Below are 16,850 nucleotides of genomic sequence, written 5' to 3' on the forward strand. Positions count from 1 at the left end.
CATGACAAGTTGGATAAAATGTGCAAAATTGGTGGCTAATGAAAGCCATATGACTAGATACGTTGTTTTGTATGCAGGGTTTAACATGCATAAAATAAACTTTTCACTGTGCCCACAAGCAAAATATAGAGTCTCTGGCCTCCTGACATCTGAGTGAAGCAGGTTTCTGGAGATTTCTGTGTAAGAGGGTCCCTCCCAGCTCAGCCTGGACACCAGTGCCTGTGGCTGCAGTCCATGGGGAGGAGAGTTCTAAGAAGTGGACGTGCAGAAATGAAGTGGGAAATAAATTAATGAGAGTGACTGTAGGGCAGCAGAGGGGGGCTGAGAAGCAGAGCTAAGGGGGCTGAGTGTTGGCTCGCTCCCGACCCATGCCAGCTGGGCTCCGTGGCGGCACTCCCGTGCCCGTCTCCCACGCAGGAACTCTGGCGTCCCAGGCCGGGCTGGGGCCGGTCCCCTCGGCCGGGAGTGTGTGGGTGCCGCGGCAGGGCCCCGGGCGTCAGCGGCCGCGCAGCCCCGCGGCCCCGGCGGGGTGGGGGTGGGGGGGTGGGGGGCACTGGCCGTGCCGGGCCGGGGTCGAGTTGTCGCGTCCCGCGGGCCCGCGGCGCCGGCTGGGAGGGGGGGCGCCTCCGCCGGATTCGGCGCGCGTTGCCACGGCCGCCCCGGCTCCCGCGTCCCGGCCCTCCCCGCGGCGTCCCCGCGGCCACTGTACCTTGAGCAGCACCTGCTGGCAGCTCCTGGGGATCACGCCGGAACGCGGAGCCGCAGCCCGGGAGCCGCGCCCGCCGCCGCGCCCGCGCCCGGCCCGCGCCCCCGCGTCCACCTGCGCGCCCGGCCCGGCCCTGCCCCCGACGCCGCGGCCCGGGCAGCGCCCGCGGGAGCCGGGCGTGCGGCACCTCCGGCGTAATTGCGAGGCAGGCGTGCCGGGGTTTATATTTAGAAGTTGTATGTTTCTACTTTTATGCAAATGGAGCAATTAGGGCCCGTCTTGCCGCTGGCTCGGGGCTCGCGCCTCGCGGGGAGCCGTGTTTTCCATCACAATTAGCGAGCTGGTCACACACCAAAGTTCGTCTAAGGATAGGAGAGTCCGCGAGCCGGGGCCGGCCGCACCAGGCGCTCGTGGCGCCCACCTCAGGCCACGGGCACCGCGGGCGGACCTGGGGGGGGGGGGACAGCAAGGCCCCCGCCCGGTATCCCCCCTCTCAGGCCGAGCGCGTCCCTGCGCGGTCCCCGGGCCGGGAGCTGGCTCCCTGCATCAGGCCTGCAGCGGGGCCGGCTCTGCGGCTCTGCTGTTTTAGGTGCTGCTCCTGCAGGACTGTTCAGGGAGAAGTCTCCGGCAGGTGACTCGGGAGTCTTCTGACTCAGCCGCAATGGCAGGGCCCTGGGAGATCCCGGCACAGACCAGGCTGCTGACAACTCGCTGTGCTTCAGTCCCTTCCTCTGAAAAATCTGTTTCCCAAAAACCATGATTCTGTTCATCCCGTCTGGGAAACTGAACATAAAACGTGACTGTGGAGGGAAATCAAAAGGGTTCAAGGTGTTCTCATCTCAGCACCTGGAGTGTTCTTCTGGGCGCCGGGCAGGAAAGCCCTGCCTGGGTGGCAGCTGAGCCTCCCTGGAGAAGAAGCTCAGAATCCAGAAAACGTGAGCAGGATACAGGGAGACTCGCTGCAGCGAGATTCCAGGAGTCTCACCGAAGGGCGTCAAGGGCAATGGGATTGGCAAAGCAGGCCGATTTCCTGGACAGTGAGAGCCTGCCCATTGCCTTGGTGTAGGATACTAGGGAGACAAGGTAGAATCAGCATTTCCCATTCCAGTGTGAACAGGGAAGTTGCTTTTAAGTTCAATCAGTGAAGCAATAGATCTGAATAGAGAAGGAGAAGGAAGTAGTAAAATTCCACCAAAATCCATTCAAAAACAACAGAGCCAGAAATAGTTTATCCAGAGCTCTATTCCTAAGCCATACATCGCTCTAAGAACCATCTCCCACAACTCTTTGTGCTATATATAAGTGCTGTTAGCAGAGTATTTGGAAATGCTTTATCTGAACCAAGGGACCCAGATGCCAGGACTAAAATGATTAGGAAAGGAAAACAGGAGAAACAAAAACAACCCCCAATAAATTGTTATTCCTCAGTCTAGAATAGTACATATTCACTTGGGTGTCTCTACTCTGAAGACATTTTTGCTTTGGTATCAAGCAAAAGGGAGGGAGGGGGGCATTTTATGAGCAGAGGATATGGGTGTGGCTACCCCCCTAAATATACAGGAACATTGCCAAAACAAAGGATCTGGTCCCAAATGTTAATTACTAAAATTGAGGATATCCCAATTTTAATTTTGAAGTTTTACCTAACTTCCTTTTCATTCATGTTCCAAGGACCTTCAAAACTATACAAAATATCCATTTAAGTGAGTCTCCTCATTAAGTCTGTCCTTTCCAATTAAAGGAAGCTCCCCACCCCAACACTGCAAATACTGATATACCAGGAGCAACTGGACAGTAATTTTGTTATCAGTCTGACCAGCCTTCCAGTATGTCCTTAGTAGATTTCCTGCTGGTTTTGTATTATTCTAACCAAAAGCAGCATCTTGGTGACCAGCTGAAAAAAATGAGAGATGAGCTGGCCCACATCCAAACTCGCAGGAGGCAAGTCTCATGGAAGGCGTAATGAAGAACCGAATTACTCATTTTAGCAATTCCGTATCAGATAAATCCAAGCTATGAAGAATCCCCTGAAGAAAAATCCACAGAAGTGAAATGACCATGCTTTTCTCCCAGAGCAAACAAATAATGATGTAGCTTGATTTCATTTGTTTAACGCCGTAGGGGAATGACACACAATCAATATCCAAAGAGATAAAACAGAGGGCTTTGCTAAATTTGAATGAATGTTCCACATAAGATTGTCTGCTGCAAAATTCCTTTTTTTGCCTTTTTTCTAAGAAAGTAGATGACTGTTCCGGGAAGGTTCTGTCTCTCCTGTGAGAACTGAGGGGACAGCTGTCAAAATTCACAGCCTGGATAATAACTATAACAATAATCAAGAAAAGTTTGTACAGTTTGAAAAAGAAGAATCTTGCCTGGATCAAACTAGCCCACAGGGAGATGGCCTCTGTGATGGAGACACCATCCTGGTTCCTGGCTTAGTCCCCAAATGATGAGACTTTTAAAAGAGGGAGAGGGTTGGCAGAGAATGGTTAGGATAAAGAAAGCTATAGAGACAGTCTGAGACTTCCTGGTGCCATCTAAGTAGCACCAAGATGGGAATCACAGTTTCCTCAGGTAAATGGTCATTTTGGAACCAGAGGCTTCAACCTCCCAATGATTCGTAATGCCTGGATTTCTTCCCCAAAGGTAACCACTTAGTACTTGTGAAAACTTCATTACATGGAGAGAAGTCATCATCCATAACTATTATTGGAAAACATATCTTAAAAAGACAATACTAATTCATACAGCATAAATACACACCTAAAGGCCTTCTGTACCAGCACATTATCAAAATTATTTATCAAAAGTCACTTCTAATCTAATCAGGAGACATTGGCTACAGTAGTTGACCATCCTACTGCCCCAGAAGGTTATGAAATATACTAAAAAAAAGATATAAAACAAATTGTTATGATATTTTTCTCACCTGGGTGCCCTTGGATAATAAGTTCCATGTTGCTGACTTGAGGATGTTTAGGATTAGCATATAGATTCCATTGGATTGATAAGAGCAGGAATCGATTCTAATCCAGTTTTGCCTAGATATCCCCAAGAACTGTACCCGCTTAATCATCTCCTTTTGGAAGGGAAGACAGGAAAGGCTAGGTGCAGTCCCATCGGTATTTTTTAAACAGTGCACAGTTGCCTCCCTCAAGTGCTGATAGCAGGAGTCCAAAGGTTGGGCCTCTCTCTGGGAGCACCGCCCAAGGCATGGCCAGCCCTACTTCCTGGGCACTGTGGACTTTCATGCACACTGACAGTTCACTTTGGCAGTGTCATCTCAGCTAGTAAATATTTCCAGATGCCCCACTCTAACTTTAGGAAGGTCAAGTTTACAGAGGTGAAATAGTAAGCAGGACCTCTGTTAGCCTTGCTTAGCTTAAAACGGAAAACTAGAATTAAGATCCTGATCCCAAGAGTTTAACTGGATTCTAAACTAGCTGTCAACTTTCAAAAAGTGAGTTATGGCTATATTCCCTTTTCTTAGGACTCATTGAGTTCCTTTTTAAAGATGATGGAACAATGGTGAATAAAGAAAGAATTGTTACGTTCGAAGCTAAAAGCCTTCTCTCCCTAAAGCCAGGGGTAAGATTTGATCACCTCATGAACAAAGGCAAAAAGCCAACTACATCATTTTGACTAATTCCAACATCATTTAACCATGAAACAAAAGCAATTAAAATGGTGATCACTGTAGAAAAGAGTTCACTCAGTAAGTTCCTAAAATTTTAAGAAACTTTTGCTTTATTAGATGCTGTTAGCTTCATGTTAGTCACAGGGAGAAAAGAAAAAAAAATGCCCACATACACACGCACGACTAAATGTAGTCAGTTTGCTCAGCTGCTGCTGACGTCACTGCTGCCCACTAGGAGTGAGTTACTGTAATGATCTCCCTTTTATTAATCATAGGCTGGAGGAAGCAGAAAGTGGGTGACATCATTAGGGAAAGGACTGGCTAACTCATGCTCCAATTCACTCAGATTTATTATAACATTTTTCAAGTGTCATATGAAAGTGATTACCATTTCACACTTTCCCCCCTCTGAGCAATCATTCTTAAACTTCAATTCAAACTTTCATAGAAATTCTTTGCTTTCCAGATTAAAAAAAATCTTTGTTTTCAGAGGAGACCTAGAGGCCTCATCTCACTAAGGAAGGGTCTGTTGTAAGAAGTTCACCTCAGGATTACTTCCCCTGGGATAGAGATGGTGCCTGTGGTGGTGGTGGAGAGTGGGGAATTTTCTAGAAGCGTGTCAGCATGACAGACTTTGATTATTCTGGTGTCCTGTGAATGAAGACAGTGAATCAGAAATAGGCTCAAAGGGCTCCCCTTGGACAGGTGTGTACATGTAGCAGCACACAGGAATCAGGGACCCAAGATCTGTGTCTCAGGATATGAACCCTGAAAACCTCCATCAGAAGTTGTGGAAGAAAGTTGAACTTAAGTGTGTGGTTCCTGCAGCTCATCTGGGCAGCTTCTAAGGCCACGTCTCATATACCCATGCTGGGCCCCTATGGGCAAGTTACCTGTCAGTAGCTCTGTTCCAGACTCTCGAATGATAACAATAGCATACCCTTCACAGAACCATTTTGAGGAATACATGAGTTAATCCTGCAAAGCAGAAGAACCTTGCCCAGTACACACGATTACTTACTAGTTTTAACTCTTCCCTCATTCTCAACAAAACAAAAGCTTTGTGGATGGAGCGGAGCTTGCTGCTTCCACAAAATCAGTATCCAAATGAGGAGACCCTTTAAGCACTTTCTGCAGAGTGTGGGGAAGAAGGGCAGGCCGGTTCTGGCTGTTACAGTGAGACCCCTGAACTTTCTAATGGTACCTTTTCTGTTCTACTCTCTCTGCTACTATTTGTCACATGAGGAACTTCTGACAACTACAACTAGAATGTGACAGGAAGACATTAGTTCAGAGATTCTCAAGGATTCCACGTAAGTACTGTTTCCTTAAAACTTCTGAACAAATAAATTAGTCTAGCTGGTTTGTGATCTATCTGGGAAAAGGGCATTTCTACAATGTGTGTATGCATCAGAATAAAAGTCTTTAACACTGGCTGAGCTATAAACTATAAATCTCCTTTAAACTAGCATCTTGGGGCCCTTACAGAAGCATTTTTATAGATGTCTTCACTCATCCCTTTACTTACAGCCCCATCCTGAGGGTATTCCAAGGAGTCAAAATAAAGATTACTGAGGCATGTGTAAGAGACAGAATGATAGACAAAAGCGAAGGCTGGGTCTTTGTAATATTTAGATAGTGATGAAACCGGCTTGACTGAGGCCGAGTACAGTAATTATACAGAGTGATTTACTACTGGGATTCACCTTTGCTCAATATTGACTTATGAGCACTGCAATAGGTGAGAGGTTTGGCTCCCAAAGCGATCGGCTGCTGCAGCAGAAAAGGACTTTTTTAGTGCAACAAGGCAACCGATGGTTAATCTGCAAACAGGAAGCGTCCTTGGACGGCTCAAAATGCCAGATATCTGCTGCCCCCTCTCGGTGCCATGAAGAAAAGCGTGTGCGCTTTAAGACAAAGTCTGTGGAACCCTAGAGCCGTCTGTTGGCCTGTGGCTGTGACTCTGGTCACGTCCAGGACCCCGCGTGAGGCCTTGCAGAAGCGTCATCGCATGCGCGAGGCCGAGGCTGGCGCCCAGTAACGAGCTTGTTGGGGAGGGGCACTGCCCGGCGGTGGGCGAGCGCTAGTGCGGACGGGGCTGACGGGGCACGAAAACGCCCTTCCGCCACGGAGATCCGGGGATCCAGACGGGTGAAGCCCCACCGGCCCGTCAGACAGAGGGGGGCAGCAGGGGCGTCCTCTCCGGGCTGGCACAGCCAGCCTCGAGTGCGCCCCCGTCCCGCCGGGCCCGCCGTGCCCGCACCCGCAGCGCCCCCGCCCGTGCTCCCTGGCATCGCCTGGATGCCCCCACCCCACCCGGCTGAAGCAGCGTTTATCACCTGGATGCCCCCACCCCCAGCTGGCCTGAGCAGCGCTTATCACCTGACCCCCCTAGTAACCTCTCTGCGCAGTATTTGTTTGGGGACCGTGTCCAAGAGTTGGGGACTTGGACTACACCTGTCTGTGCTCAGGAGTTACTCCTGGACGGGCTGGGGGGCTATGGGGTGCAGAGGAAAGCGCCCAAGATCTTTGATCTCTTCTGCCCCCTATTCTTTTAGGGAGCACCTCCTGCTTAACAGAATGGGGCATCCTTCTGATTTTCAAAGAAGTAACACGTGTTCTTATAGCCCTGGAGGAACCCGCCTTACACGTGGGAGCCCCTAAGTGTATCACGACTGGAAAACAAGTACAAATAAATAAACTAATAACATACCTTTTGTGTAAGGTATAGAAGACATTAAAATGTGATAAAATGACTTACACGCATTAGCATCCTTAGATCAAAACTGCAGTCAGGCTGTAAATATAATCATGTATAACTGATTTTCTTCATCTTTATATAGTATTTTAACAGCCCAATTAGTCCTAGAAAATATTAATGATTGAGGAGCGGCTCATCATACAGATATGACCTTACTTTTAGACTGGTTTTAGAAAAAGTTGTTTCCAAAGTATTGCCATTATACATAGCACATCAGACACATATTTTTACATTTTAGAATACGTATCTGACCATTTAAAATAATCATAGTAGTTCAATTTTTTTCACCTATGAATATGGAAATATTTAGTCTAAAATATATCATCATATTGTCCTCAAAATGATATTTAACTATTTATTTATAATGTAAACCAAAATAATATTTGTATATCTATGTTCGTAGCAGTATTAGTCAAACCAGAATCAACCTACATACCATTAGTAAGTGAGAAAGAAGCTGTGGCATATATATTCAACGGAATATTACTCTGCTTTTAGAAATGGAATCTGGAGCCCAATAACAGCAGAAGAGTACAGATTTTCTGCGGGCAGCTGACCTGGCTTCAATCCTCTGCACCACATGGACATATAATGGATAGAACTTGAAATGGATGCTAGGTGAAGTTAGTGAGAATGTGAAAGACAATTGCAGAATTACTTAACTTATAGATGAAATATAATTAAAGCAAGAACTTAATGGCTATTGAAAAGAAAAGAAGAAACTATGGTGGAGTCCATGTGGTGAAACATTAGTATCAGGTGTGTTTAAAGTCATATTCTTAGAGAGACACAATGCTATATCCTGGAAATTCTGCAGTATTGGTAACTAACAATAAAATAATCAAATATATTTTGTTATTGAGGAAAATGTCTTTATATACAGGACCCTAACCCAAATATGGTACATAGTATTTTAAATTTTAATATGTATGCCACATTTAAAAATTTTATATTATTTTAATACCCATACTACATATTATTTTAATTTTCCCCTCTTGACTTTGACCTTTACTTTTACTTGTAGTGTTCCTGAACAAAATACACTTTGCATTTTCATGTAGACTAATCTAGAAATTCTTTTTTTATACTGACAAGGAAATTAAATAGATCTCCAGTAAATATACATTTTTCAGTAAATATTTCATTTTATTCTTTAGAGTATGTCAAATATAGTTTGGCATACAGAACAAAAACCTATATTTTTAAAAAATCTCTAATAGTTGGCATCATTTGTTGATTGATTTTCCCTTATAGAACTGCCATGTCTTATGTGTACACATAAAGCATTGTTCCATTGATTTTTTTAACGTTTTTTTAATTTTAATTTTTTATTTTTGGACCACACTCCACAGTGTTCAGGGCTTAATCCCGGCTCTGCATTCAGAGATCACCACTGGCAGTGTTCAGGGGACATTAAGGGGTGCCAGGGATCAAACCCAGGTCAGTTGTGTGTAAGGCAAATGCCCCCTCCCCAGCTGTGCGCTCTCTCTTACCCTCTTCGTAAGCTCTTGATTCTGTTCCATTCATGTGTTTTTCCAATTCTCAGAGTATTTTAAAATTTTAACAATTTTTAGTTTAAGTGTTATACTGTATATTAAGTTCCAGACTTATGTACCAGTCTTGGAACTAAAGTGTGCCTTCTGGCTGCTCTCACACCCTGTACCCTTCAGCCCACCCGTTGACTGATTGTATTGACTTGGATTTTGGTCAATTCTACATAGAAGTGATATCGTACAGTTCCTGGCTTTCTATTTTCTATATAACTTATCATTAGGCCTTCAGAGTACATATGCATTATTGCAAAAAGCACAATTTCCTTTTTCTTGTAATATTTCAATATGTTAGCTATATGTTATATGCCAATTATATAATATAGACTATGTGTAGGATATACTTTGGACATAGTGATTTTTTTTCTTCATATGAATATCCCTATCTGTGGGATTGCTACTGATGGAAGGTCTGTCTTAACGTTTTCAGGAACGTCTATGCTGTCATCTGCTGCGGGTGGAGGTCTATCTGGGCGGCGCTGAGCAACGATTCCGCTCCACCAATCAGAGCCCATTAAAGGTTGCCCTTTTCTTTCCTTCCTCGCCGTCATTTGGGATCTCTTTACTACAGTTTCTAAAATAATAGCCATTCTAACACATGGGATTTGGCGTCTGACATTTGACATTGTGGTTTCTCTTTGTATTTTCCTGATGATTAGTAATATTGGCCATATTTGCATATCTCTTCTGGTCATTTATAAATCTTCTTTGGGAAAACATCTACTCACTCCATATGCCCTCTCTTAATTGGAATTTTTCATTCAATTCTAGTGAGTTGTATGCATTTTGAATATTAGTTCCCTTTGTAGATATATCACTTACAAATATTTTATTCTCTGCTGTTTTATTCTAGTTTGCCATTTCATTTTATTGATGGCTTTCTTTGCTGTACAGAAACTGTACAAATTTCAATATTTCTGTTTGATGTCACTCATTATTTTTGATTTTGTTATCTTTGCTTTAGCTGTTATCAAAAAATACCACGGTTCTGGATTCTATTATCGAGCGTATCCTCGATGTTTTATAGTTTTCTGAAATGGCTAAACATTAAACCTGGAACTTTACCCCATTGACTCTGAGTCAGATCTGGTACACACAAGTGTTTTTTCAATCATCATACAATTTTTATAAATTGAATCAGATGCATTTTTATGGTGTAGGCTTTATTCTTCCACAAGCTTATTACTTCCAAATATATGGTTAAACTATGAAATATATTTTTGATTTGGGGTGACACCTGGCTGTTCTCAGGCCTTGTTCCTGGCTCTGTACTCAGAAACTGCTCTGGTGGTGTTCAAGGGACCCTAGTTAGTGCAAACTGAAATAGGCCAAATCCAAAGCAAGCATCCTAACCCTATACTGTCTCTCTGACTTCATATAGTAGTATATTTTCTATTATTTGTCTTACCTTGAAGATGACTGACTCTGTGATTCAACTCAAGAGATTTTTCCCTGAGGATATTAATTACCTTAATAATTTTATAATTCTGACTATAGAGATTTTTCAATTTCCCCTGCCATTACTTTGTCCCTTTTCAAGCGTTCTTTCAAGTAACTTTGCTTCTGTTACCACTGCACAATACCTTACCATTTTACTTTATTATGACTGTACACAACTTTTTATGTACTTACCTTGTTCACATAGGGAAACAATCCAATATATGTCTTCTTCCTTCTGACCTATTTTTTTGAGCAGTATTTCTTTGGTGGTCCTTCCATTTGTGATGAATGGCAAATTTCATTTTTTATTGCTGAATAGAATGAGAATTCTTATATTGTTCCTGATATTAGACAAAATGCTTTCAGCATTACACTATTGGGTATTATGTGGTTGTCCAATTCTTATATGTGGCCTTGATTGTATTGAGGTACTTTTGCTCTATACCCAGTTTGTTGACAGGTTTTTCTTTTTTGGTTTTTTGAGTCACACCCGGCGATGCACAGGGGTTACTCCTGACTCTTCACTCAGGAATTACCCCTGGCAGTGCTCAGGGGACCATATGGGATGCTGGGATTAGAACCGGGGTCAGCCGCGTGCAAGGCAAATGCCCTACCCGCTGTGCTATCGCTCCAGCCCCGACAGTTTTTTATCATGAATGGGTGTTGAATTTTGTCAAGTGTTTTTCTGCATCTTTTGAAACTATTATATTACCTTTATAATTCATTTTGTTAATGTGGTCTATCAATCACATTTTATGATTTGCATATGTTGAATTATCCTTATATCCCTGGAATAAATTTCATTTGATCTTAGCATATGCTGCTTTTAATATGTTATTGAATTTTAACTTTAATTCCTTTTATTATCTGGCTCAAGTCCATGCATAACAGTTACCTTGATTAAAGTACCATTTTCTGTGTCAGAATTTATAAGAATAGTTACGTCTAGATTCCTTAAACATTTACTTAATGATAAATTGCATTAAAAGTATTTGTTTAAATTGCATTAAAGTATTTGTTTTTAACTAAAATGGGTTTTAATACTTATTAAAATTATGTATATTCATTTTTAAAATGTCAACACAATGGAATAAAAAAGAAAGGAAAAAAAGAAAGAGGAAGAAATGGAGAGAAAGATGGATGGAAGAGACCAGAGAGATAGTGGGTAGGGCATTTTCCCTGTATGTGGCTGATTTGAGTTCAATTTCTGGAATTCCAGATGGTGTCTCGAGTACCACCAGAATTTATTCCTGAGTATATTAATCCCTGACCAGGAATTCAGCATTGCTGGGTGTGTCTCCTGTCAAAACAAACAAACAAACAAACAAACAAAAAATGGAAGGAAAAAAGTGTGGATGACAAGTCCTTTCAAAATACAGCCATGTAATTAAAAAGTAGAAATAAAATGATGGTTTAAGGTCTTCAAAAGTGGAGACTTCTTTCTTTATCTCAGAAAAATTTTCTTTGGTTTCTTTGTGGGAGGTTCTAAGAGTTCTAAGCAGTTCTCAGGGGACAAAGGGCCCCTTCCAGAGATTGATTCTCAGTCCACAGTGGCTTGAAGTGAGGATCAGAGGCTACTTTGCTTCTTGGGAGCCATGTAGTACCAGGGCTAGGTGCATACAAGTGACGCACTTAATGCCTGTTACTTACTCTCTCTGCCCTCTCTTTATTATTTTTTGAAACATTTTTTGTCAAATTTGCTTTGACAATTTTCTTGAATGCATAATTATTGAATTAAAATTATCTAACTTTAGAAAATGGTATTTTTTGTGTCTTTCATTTGGTTCCTTTTTGTGAGTAGCAAATGTTATGCATAATCCCTATATTGTTTTGTTGTTCTCAATCAACTCTTTTGAATAGAATAAGAGAATTGAGACTTGTTACTTGCTCCAAAATATTAGGTAGGTATTGCTTCTTCTTCTGGCTTGCCGGAACCACCATTTTCATCTTAATTTTGCACCTTTATCTGGAATGCTGTGTGTTCATGGTCTCCGGGGTTCAGAGAAAAAAGCTGAGGCTGTGGGTAGGAGCAGTGCAGCTCCAAGGCCTGCTCATTTCCTACCAATTTTAAGGCACCATCATTTCTTTCTACTGGAGTCATGTACTTTAGGGCTTACTTTTTTACTTGACTTTGGAATGAACTGGAATATAAAGATGGAGCAGTTTTCAGGCTTTTCCCTTTGTACAACTACATGTAGTTTGATTCTTCATCATTCCTCTCACTTCTTTCTCTCAATTTTCATTTTCTTTTTTCACTTATCACACATACTTTCCCCTCCATCTCTGGGGATAAGCCTCTGTGTCACCACTGACAAAATTGACTGAGAGAAAACTAAAATGACATCGTATGCACTTGGGACGAGATTTCTAAATCAAAATTTTAGTTTTAGATACCATTTAATCTGCTAATAATTTCAGAGTTTTGCCTGAATGGAAAAAGAAATATACTTTTGTTCATTTTGAGGCATCATTATCTATTTATCAAGTTAGCTTCCAGAGAGAGAGAGAGAGAAAGAGAGAGGAAGCAGGGTATAAGAAGAGAAATACAGTCAGGGTCAGAGGTAAGTGGAAGAAGAGAAACCTCTTTACTCTTTCTCTTGAAAAATAAATTGTGGGTATAAAGAGAAGCAGCTATGAGACAAAAGTAAATTAAGAGAATTATCATGTATTATATTTTATTTTCTAAGTGAAAATGAATGCAATATCATCTGCTAATGGTGATGAGCCTTTTAGCAGTGGAGACAGTGAAGTGGACGGTTTGAGGAAACAGCTAAAATTTTGTTAAGGATGTCAGATGAAGGTAGGAGATGGATGAATCTAAAACAACTCCCAGCATCTCTGAGGAGATTACACTGAACTCACTTAAGGTGTATACATTGTACACAGTACATCAATCTAGTTATTTTTTCTCAGTTTTCTTTGCCCAAAGGTCAAGATGGAACAAAATGTTCATTGTTTGACTAAAGCATCACTGACCACTGGAATCCTCTGTGACGAAGAAATGTTTTATAATCTGAGCTGTGTAGTAGAATAACCCCTGCCCATGTATGCCTTCAGAATACTTGAAAGGAGTTATTGTGACTGGTTAACAAGTGGCCAGTGAGTGGAGAAAGAACTAGAGTCAGGTCAGCATGTCAGAAGCCAAAAAAGGATGACAGAGTGTGAGTAAGAGGAAATGTCAATATTGAAGTAGACTTGGGAATCTTAACCAGATGAAGAAATAAGTAAAGCTAGAAACCAAGTCATAGTTTATGAAAAATGTAGTCATCCAGGAATCAGAGGCATTAATAATGCAAAGTGGAATATTTGAAGAAAGATGGAGAAGCAACAGGAAGTGTTTCTTAGACACTGGGATGTTGAAGTGAACAATTGCAGCTAGTGAAGAAGTTCCAGCTGTGGTTAGAGGGCCAGGTTTGCTATGTGAAGTTGGTTAGTCCTTGACAGTAAGGTTTACAAATGTCTGTAAGAAAGGGGTGAGTGAATAAAAACTTTGAAGCTGTAAAAGGCATAGAATGTGCTTCATAGGAGAACCCAAGTCTCAAAGCTCCACATGAAGGTAAGCATGTAACGAAGAGGGTGCCATAGCTCTTCCTCCATCATAAAGTTCTCACCTATATGGAATTTGGTTACACATACATGATATGCATGTCATATATTTATCCATTTGGGGAACTTTGAAAATAGGCTCTTATTAGATTCAAGTATTATATTTTATGGACGAGGTCAATGAGGTTTAAAAATTCCAAGTGACTTGTCAAAGGAGTTTGAAGTTAATATGGTATTATTCCTTTTTTTCTGTATTAAAAGTCCTTTATTTATTTTTAATTTTTTATTAGAGAATCACTTTGATGTACAGTTACAAACTTATGAATTTTTGTGTTTGCATTTTACTCATACAGTGATAGTTTACCCATCCCTCCACCAGTGCCCATTCACCTCCACCAATGATCCCAGTATCCCTCTCATCACCCCTACCCCATCCCCCACCACCCCGCTCTGCTTCTGTGGCAGGGCATTCCCTTTTGTTCTCTCTCCTTTTGGGTGTTGTAGTTTGCAATAGAGGTATTGAGTGGTATTATTCAACTGGCTCTTACAATATATTTTCTCATGTGAATATGAATAAGATTAAATTTTCTAGAACTATGAGGAATAGGAATAAATCTTTATACAAATAGGTGGTCAGAATATTGATTTACAATAATTGTGTTAAATGGCTATCATGAGCTTTCATTTTCCCCATATGCTAACAAATAAGCCTCATTATTGGTAGCTTCTTAATTTTCCCTCCCTGGGAATTTTGAGGAGGCAGGGATAGCGGATCCTAAGGGTGAGAGTAATTTCTGCTTTCTCCATCCTGGTGTGCTGGAATTTAACAATATTATCATCTGTCTCACCTGCATTCAGTGAGAGACCTAAGACCATGCCCTCCGTGAATAAATTTGCTTATTAAGACCTCTAAATTATTTTGTGAGTTCTGATTAATACACTATCACAAGAAACAAAAGTGATCAAAACTCAGCAAATTTATCTGCAATTTCTGAATTTTTTTAGTTCTCAAATCAACACAAATCAGTAGGAAATAAGATATGTCATGATAGTTTGTCCTCCTCCCCATCTCTATATTTTCATTTCAACATTGCTTTTCAAATTTAGGAAATTTGTGCTGCAGAAATACCCAGGTCAAAGATATACAGAAGATCTGGGTTTCTACTTTTTATATGGGGAGGGGGAGGATGGCTATAAATCCAAACTACATTGCTTTGTTCACCTTTGTATAACCAGACAACCTCCCCATTCAATTATATTAATTTAGTACAACTTCAGAGAGTCCAGTATTATGAGAAAACACAAACATCCAAAAATTATCATACCATTTATAATAAGAAAACAATGTACAATACCTATAAATCATTTTAAAAGGTAGATGCTTCTCCACTCCCATTTATAGATGAAAGAAAACTACACAAACAAAATGACTTGCACAAGGTCATAATAGTGAAAAAGCCAGATAATTGGACCATGCAGGTTCATAATCCATGTATCCAATTACTACATATATTGGTTCAAAAATTAATATGTATGCATTTATGTTGTATCATTGTTGAACATGAAGGCAAGTATTCTACCACTGAGCCACATCTCTGGCTCCAGATATCTTTCTTTCCTTTCCTCTCCTCCCATCTCCCCTCCCCTCCCCTCCCCTCCCCTCCCCTCCCCTCCCCTCCCCTCCCCTCCCCTCCCCTCCCCTCCCCTCCCCTGCCCTCCCCTGCCCTCCCCTGCCCTCCCCTGCCCTCCCCTCCCCTCCCCTCCCCTCCCCTCCCCTCCCTTCCCTTCCCTTCCCTTCCCTTCCCTTCCCTTCCCTTCCCTTCCCTTCCCTTCCCTTCCCTTCCCTTCCCTTCCCTTCCCTTCCCTTTATTCCATTTCTACCCACCCCTCCCCTCCCATCCTTTCTATTTTTCTTTTCTTATTTTTTGGTGGGGCTAGGAGGTTAAGCCACACCCAGCTGTCCTTAAGGCTTATTTCTGCCTCTATGACTGGGTCACTACTGGCTGAACTTAGGATATATATAACAAGTTTCAGGGATCAAGACAGGATCGGCCACATGCAAGATGTCTTATCTCTCAGTTTCCATATTTCCTAGTTATATTTATTCATTTCACATATGAAACTGCACAGAGTTTAATGTAATTTGATTTGGTCTCAGAATGACATTAAAATTGTTTAGCAAATATTTTCTACTAATAATTCATTGTCCCTAGAACAATGACGACCAAGCCATAAAAACAAAAGAAATAATGAATAATGCATTGTTATTCCTTTCCTGCCATAATAGACAGCATTGCTATTGGAATTATAAAGATAATTATATTGGAATTTTAAAGGTAAGGAGTAAGCATGAATCTCATCCTGGGAAAGAAAAGAGGAATTTACTTTAAATGTGGCAAACAATTCAAGCTAAGTTTCTTGTTTGTGCTTGCTTTTATATAGAAAAATTTAAAAATCAAATAAAAGTAGAAAGAGGTACCCAGGTTTCTGAAGGAATTTAAGTAAATATAATATAAAGTTTCTTAATCACCTTAGAAAGTGTTTTACAAATGTTCATCATCAACCTCCATTCATAATTATATCATAATTGTACCATAACTCATAATTGTACCACAGCGTATGTCTACAAGTAATTCTTTAAAAATGTGTGTGATCATATGTTTTATTAACTTGCTCATATCAGATAATGTTTTATGGGTTGTTATAGATGAAAAAATAATTTGATTCAAAGTCTCAGCCAATAATGTCTTAATCTTCACTCTTTAATCTGTCCACTGCCCTTCCATTGTTTCTGGAGAAGTCTGAAGGTCCAGATGCAGCTTATTATTATATATTTTTTTCTAGTTGCTTATTAGCTCTGTTTTATTGTGTTATTTTTTATCCTCATCCATGAACTCATCATCATAATGGAATGATATGTGATTCTTTGTATTAATATTTCCTGAAACCTGCGTAGTGTTTTCAGTCTGCATGCACTTGGTGTTTCTTTTAGCTCAATAAAGTTTTCTTCACTGTAATTTGACTCTAATTAAATTGTGTCTCCTTTCCAGAGATATCAATAATTTCAAGCTGAACTCTCCATTTCATGCATTCCATAACTGATTTTTTGCTCAGTTTTATTCTTGATGTTTTTCTATTACTTTCAAAAGAGCTGCTAAAGTGTTACTTTCATTAGCGTGGGGTTTAGCCAATACAAATCTTGACTTT

The 16,850-nt window shown here is 41.3% G+C and overlaps 1 protein-coding gene and 1 long non-coding RNA gene across 4 annotated transcripts in view; one reads left to right on the forward strand and one right to left on the reverse strand.

The window, feature by feature from the left end:
* Nucleotides 1–837, reverse strand: part of INHBA (inhibin subunit beta A) — a 14,376-nt gene extending 13,539 nt beyond the window's left edge. The window contains exon 1 of one of the 3 annotated variants that reach the window (XM_055123520.1): nt 710–837. The gene's annotated coding sequence lies outside the window, so the exon portion shown is untranslated. Of the gene's footprint in view, nt 100–709 lie in introns of those variants that run through there. The other 2 variants (XM_055123514.1, XM_055123518.1) reach the window with 2 other exon arrangements.
* The window catches only part of LOC129400150 (uncharacterized), a 21,206-nt gene extending 9,401 nt beyond the window's left edge, over nt 1–11,805 (forward strand). The window contains exons 2-3 of the long non-coding RNA XR_008627464.1: nt 5,592–5,659; nt 9,088–11,805. This is a non-coding gene — a long non-coding RNA (uncharacterized LOC129400150). The remainder of the gene's footprint in view (nt 1–5,591; nt 5,660–9,087) is intronic.
* The last annotated feature ends 5,045 nt before the right edge of the window (nt 11,806–16,850 follow it).

The sequence above is a fragment of the Sorex araneus genome, chromosome 1, assembly GCF_027595985.1.
Source record: "Sorex araneus isolate mSorAra2 chromosome 1, mSorAra2.pri, whole genome shotgun sequence".
Taxonomy (NCBI): Eukaryota; Metazoa; Chordata; class Mammalia; order Eulipotyphla; family Soricidae; genus Sorex; species Sorex araneus.